The sequence below is a fragment of the Oncorhynchus masou genome, unplaced genomic scaffold (genome assembly GCF_036934945.1).
Source record: "Oncorhynchus masou masou isolate Uvic2021 unplaced genomic scaffold, UVic_Omas_1.1 unplaced_scaffold_1851, whole genome shotgun sequence".
NCBI classification, from domain to species: Eukaryota; Metazoa; Chordata; class Actinopteri; order Salmoniformes; family Salmonidae; genus Oncorhynchus; species Oncorhynchus masou.
This window is the reverse complement of record NW_027008360.1, coordinates 1-5,848: the sequence shown is the minus strand read 5'-3', so window position 1 is coordinate 5,848 and position 5,848 is coordinate 1. Positions and strand designations below refer to the sequence as shown.

Here is a 5,848-nt window from a genome sequence, read left to right as displayed (position 1 = left end):
GCGCTCTGGGAGGAGGACACAATGGAGTTGTCAACCGTGATGGCGAGATCATGGAACGGGCAGTCCTTCCCCGGGAGGAAGAGCAGCTCCGTCTTGCCGAGGTTCAGCTTGAGGTGGTGATCCGTCATCCACACTGATATGTCTGCCAGACATGCAGAGATGCGATTCGCCACCTGGTCATCAGAAGGGGGAAAGGAGAAGATTAATTGTGTGTCGTCTGCATAGCAATGATAGGAGAGACCATGTGAGGTTATGACAGAGCCAAGTGACTTGGTGTATAGCGAGAATAGGAGAGGGCCTAGAACAGAGCCCTGGGGGACACCAGTGGTGAGAGCGCGTGGCGAGGAGACAGATTCTCGCCACGCCACCTGGTAGGAGCGACCTGTCAGGTAGGACGCAATCCAAGCGTGGGCCGCGCCGGAGATGCCCAACTCGGAGAGGGTGGAGAGGAGGATCTGATGGTTCACAGTATCGAAGGCAGCCGATAGGTCTAGAAGGATGAGAGCAGAGGAGAGAGAGTCTGCTTTAGCAGTGCGGAGCGCTCCGTGATACAGAGAAGAGCAGTCTCAGTTGAATGACTAGTCTTGAAACCTGACTGATTTGGATCAAGAAGGTCATTCTGAGAGAGATAGTGGGAGAGCTGGCCAAGGACGGCACGTTCAAGAGCTGGAGAGAAAGAAAGAAGGGATACTGGTCTGTAGTTGTTGACATCGGAGGGATCGAGTGTAGGTTTTTCAGAAGGGGTAACTCTCGCTCTCTTGAAGACGGAAGGGACGTAGCCAGCGGTCAGGGATGAGTTGATGAGCGAGGTGAGGTAAGGGAGAAGGTCGGAAATGGTCTGGAGAAGAGAGGAGGGGATAGGGTCAAGCGGGCAGGTTGTTGGGCGGCCGGCCGTCACAAGAAGCGAGATTTCATCTGGAGAGAGGGGAGAAAAAAAAAAAGAGGTCAGAGCACAGGGTAGGGCAGTGTGAGCAGAACCAGCGGTGTGTCGTTTGACTTAGCAAACGAGGATCGGATGTCGCTCAGACCTTCTTTTCAAAATGATTGACGAAGTCATCTGCAGAGAGGGAGGAGGGGGAGGAGGATTCAGGAGGGAGGAGAAGGTGGCAAAGAGCTTCCTTAGGGTTAGAGGCAGATGCTTGGAATTTAGAGTGGTAGAAAGTGGCTTTAGCAGCAGAGACAGAGGAGGAAAATGTAGAGAGGAGGGAGTGAAAGGGATGCCAGGTCCGCAGGAGGCGAGTTTTCCTCCATTTCCGCTCGGCTGCCCGGAGCTCTGTTCTGTGAGCCGCAATGAGTCATCGAGCTACGGAGCGGGAGGGAGGACCGAGCCGGCCTGGAGGATAGGGGACATAGAGAGTCAAAGGATGCAGAAAGGGAAGAGGGAGGGTTGAGGAGGCAGACTCAGGAGAAAGGTTGGAGAAGGTATGAGCAGAGGGAAGAGATGATAGGATGGAAGAGGAGAGTAGCGGGGGGAGAGAGAGCGAAGGTTGGGACGGCGCGATACCATCCGAGTAGGGGCAGTGTGGGGAAGTGTTGGATGAGAGCGAGAGGGAAAAGGATACAAGGTAGTGGTCGGAGACTTGGAGGGGAGTTGCAATGAGGTTAGTGGAAGAACAGCATCTAGTAAAGATGAGGTCGGCGTATTGCCTGCCTTGTGAGTAGGGGGAAAGGTGAGAGGGTGAGGTCAAAAGAGGAGAGGAGGAAAGAAGGAGGCAGAGAGGAATGAGTCAAAGGTAGACGTGGGGAGGTTAAAGTCGCCCAGGACTGTGAGAGGTGAGCCGTCCTCAGGAAAGGAGCTTATCAAGGCATCAAGCTCATTGATGAACTCTCCGAGGGAACCTGGAGGGCGATAAATGATAAGGATGTTAAGCTTGAAAGGGCTGGTAACTGTGACAGCATGGAATTCAAAGGAGGCGATAGATAGATGGGTAAGGGGGAGAGAGAGAGAATGACCACTTGGGAGAGATGAGGATCCCGGTGCCACCACCCCGCTGACCAGAAGCTCTCGGGGTGTGTGAGAACACGTGGGCGGACGAAAGAGAGCAGTAGGAGTAGCAGTGTTATCTGTGGTGATCCATGTTTCCGTCAGTGCCAGGAAGTCGAGGGACTGGAGGGAGGCATAGGCTGAGATGAACTCTGCCTTGTTGGCCGCAGATCGGCAGTTCCAGAGGCTACCGGAGACCAGGAACTCCACGTGGGTCGGCGCGCTGGGACCACCAGATTAGGTGGCCGCGGCCACGCGGTGTGGAGCGTTTGTATGGTCTGTGCAGAGAGGAGAGAACAGGGATAGATAGACACATAGTTGACACGGTACAGAAGAGGCTACGCTAATGCAAAGGAGATTGGAATGACAAGTGGACTACACGTCCGAATGTTCAGAAAGTTAAGCTTACGTAGCAAGAATCTTATAGACTAAAATGATTGAAATGATACAGTACTGCTGGAGTAGGCTAGCTGGTAGTGGCTGCGATGTAGCTAACCTAGAAAATCGCTCTAGGCTAAACAATTGATTTAGATACAAAGACGGCTATGTAGCTAGCTAGCTACGATCAAACAAAACAAACCGTTGTACTGTAATAGTTACTACAGTGCTGCTATTCGGGGGCTAGCTGGCTAGCTACGTTAAGAGAACGACAATAGCTGGCCAGCTAACCTAGAAAATCGCTCTAGGCTACACAATTGTCTTAGATACAAAGACGGCTATGTAGCTAGCTAGCTACGATCAAACAAAACAAACCGTTGTACTGTAATAGTTACTACAGTGCTGCTATTCGGGGGCTAGCTACGTTGAAAGACCGACAATAGCTGGCCAGCTAACCTAGAAAATCGCTCTAGACTACACAATTGTCTTAGATACAAAGACGGCTATGTAGCTGGCTAGCTACGATCAAACAAATCAAACCGTTGTACTGTAATGAAGTGAAATGAAAAATGTGATACTACCTGTGGAGCGACGCGGAATGTTGACCGGGTAGTTGGAGTTCAATTCGGTAGAGGTTGGCTAGCTGTTGGCTAGCTAGCTAGCAGCATTTCCTACGTTAAGGACGACAAATAGCTGGCTAGCTAACCTCGGTAAATTAAGATAATCACTCTAAGTCTACACACTCTAAACTGCACAATTATCTTGGATACGAAGACAGCGAAGACAACTATGTAGCTAGCTGACACTACGCTAATCGAGTCGTTCAGTTGAGTGTAATAGTTTCTACAGTGCTAGTGGACAGTGGATGTTAGCTAGCTGCTTAGCTAGCTGCTGGGCAGATACGTTAGGACGACGAAATACGATAATATGCAATTGTCGTTGATACAAAGATGGCTATGTAGCTAGCTAAGAAGAAATTGCTAAGATAAGACAAATCAAACCGTTGTACTATAACGAAATGTAATGAAATGTAATGAAAAGTTATACTACCTGCGGACCGAAGTGTAGATGCGACCGCTGTTATACTCACAGACATCATTCAAACGGTTTACTTCGGAGTGTGTTCTATCCACATATACTAAATATATGCATATCTCAGCTTCTGGGACTGAGTAGCAGGCAGTTTACTCTGGGCACCTCTGGACAAGAAGATAATAAGAAGCCATAAGAAGCCATAAGAAGATAAAAGACTCATCTATGTATCTGTGCCAATATAGTGTCTGTGACAGCATGGGCAGCGCCATTGAGGCTATCTTCATATTAAAGTAGTAACATTTCTTCTTCACAATTGTCTGAGCCCTTCTGATGACCCGATTTAGACATGACTTCAACAGGGTCACCAGTAGGGCTCAGCCAATGAAGTTGGTAGTCCCACCCAGTTGACTACATTCAAATTGTGAAAGTGCTTGCAAATGCAGCATTTTGGCCATTAGAGGCCAATATTTTTCTCTCTGTCTGGGCTACAATTGTAGACGGTTGGGTAATTATGCTTTTCATCTGTGAAAGGCTGTTGTGCTGCTAATGAGGGAGTTCTATTAACCTGAGCCGAGGTGCACCGGTCCATGGCCCCTGACATGAATGGATAAAAGCTTTGAGGGCGGAGCACCCTTCTAAAATTGAACAGTAGCCTTACGTTTAGGTTTTTGTCCTAACACTACACAGCTGATTCAGATTAACAAAGCTGGATGATTATTTGAATCAGCTTTGTAGGGCTAGGGGAATAAAAAGAAAATGTGCAGCCCTTTGGGGTTCAAGTGACTGAGTGTGGGAAGCCTTTGTCATAGGGTAAAAGTTGCATACCCCTGGGCTGTAGGCTGCACACTTTGGGTCAAATATCAGGTTCTGTAGCTGTGTATTTTATCAGAACAAATCTGTTCTACAATGATTCTTTTCCTTAGCTCAGGGTAAGTAGTAGCAGGCCTAGGAGAGTCTTATGCGATGCAAACATTTGAGTTGGCTTTTAATCAATCATAATAATTTGTCAAATGCCTTACAGGTTGTTTTGCCTATTGATGGCAGCTGTGGACATACAAGCACAACAGACACCTTCTATAAGTATGCATTTTGCACCTTGCAAATTTAAGCACTAAGCGTTTGACTATTTTTTTTGAAAGGTTTTTTTTAACTAACCTTTCCTATTCCAGATGACCTCAACGCTGAATGCCTTGGTAATGTTATTCGTTTGAGTGTCGCTCCTCTTTTTGAAGAGGTTGATGCTGTCTTCAGTGAGTTTGCCTCTTTATTCTCTTTCTCTCCTTTCATAATTCATGGCTTGATATTGCTTGTCAACTATTGTGTTCACACCATCTCCATCCCTTCCAGATGACACACAAATCATAAACCTGACGCCTGGCCTAGCAACTCAGCGTGGATTCAGCTTTAAATTTGACCCCATGGGGAATGCCATGTTTTTTGCTTCTCTTCAAAACTGCTTTTCCCAAAACATGGTAACCCTAAGAACTGTAGTGTTTGCTTGTACTTCAAATGGACAGTTTGCTACAGCATGAGTTGCAAATGCAGTGACACTGAAAGGCAATGTCATTTTATTTACCTTTGACATGGAGTCATGCTGAGACCAGGCTCTTTTAAAGATGAGCCCTGTATACACAAAGATACAAGTCAATATTTGCATCACTAGATGGAGAAATGAAATAATTGAGAACCCATTCTTCAGTAAAAAGGTCCTCAATAAGCCTGAGTTGCCGTAGAGGTGCTAATACATACAATTTAGCGCATGGCGGTTATTAGAAGTCCTGTTCCAGAAACATTGAAGCAGTTTTACATAACTCTGTGGATATCAAAAGGATCTCCATTGTTAGCCACCCCTGGGTCTGGTATCTCTTACCTCTAAGTTAACGATGACGTAAGGTACAGCAGAAGTTTATGGAGGGCTTTCAGAGGGCCAGCCAACTTTCTGATACAGACTGCAGTGATGTGAACTATTGAGCTCTACTCCTGTAGTGTGGCTTCAATACAGTGGCAGCTGCATTCATATAGGCAATTTTGCCACAGTCTATAACTTGCATGAATGTCACCTGAATTTTGTTTTGCTATATAATGAAGGCTTTTTTCCCTTCCTCTTCATTTTAGGATGATAAGATGTTCAGCTTGGTCATGCAGTTCAGGCTGCCAGGAAACCACATGACTGAAGACCCTGTGTATAGAGTGGGCAAAACCTGTAGCTACACCCCCTGGACCTCCCGAGAGATTCTGTGTGACCGCAACTACATGGAGGCAAGTGAGCAGAGCATGCCCCAATGGACATGTTTACAGCTGCGCTTGTCGTACTGCCTGTATAGATCTGTCTAGAGCTACAACTGTCCAGTGTTTCATTTCTTCTGTGACACAACGTAGGAGAGCTTTAGAGGTGAGGAATTTTGGCCTATTCTCAATGCATTTAAGGAGGTGAGTGGCCAGATTGAGAAC

At 47.1% G+C, this 5,848-nt stretch overlaps 1 long non-coding RNA gene across 1 annotated transcript; it reads left to right on the top strand.

Moving 5' to 3' along the window:
- The first annotated feature begins 4,430 nt into the window (after positions 1 to 4,430).
- On the top strand, positions 4,431 to 5,629 carry LOC135532389 (uncharacterized). Its single transcript, XR_010454348.1, has 4 exons — positions 4,431 to 4,477; positions 4,567 to 4,647; positions 4,745 to 4,869; positions 5,513 to 5,629. It is a non-coding gene; the product is annotated as an uncharacterized LOC135532389 (long non-coding RNA).
- Positions 5,630 to 5,848: the final 219 nt, after the last annotated feature.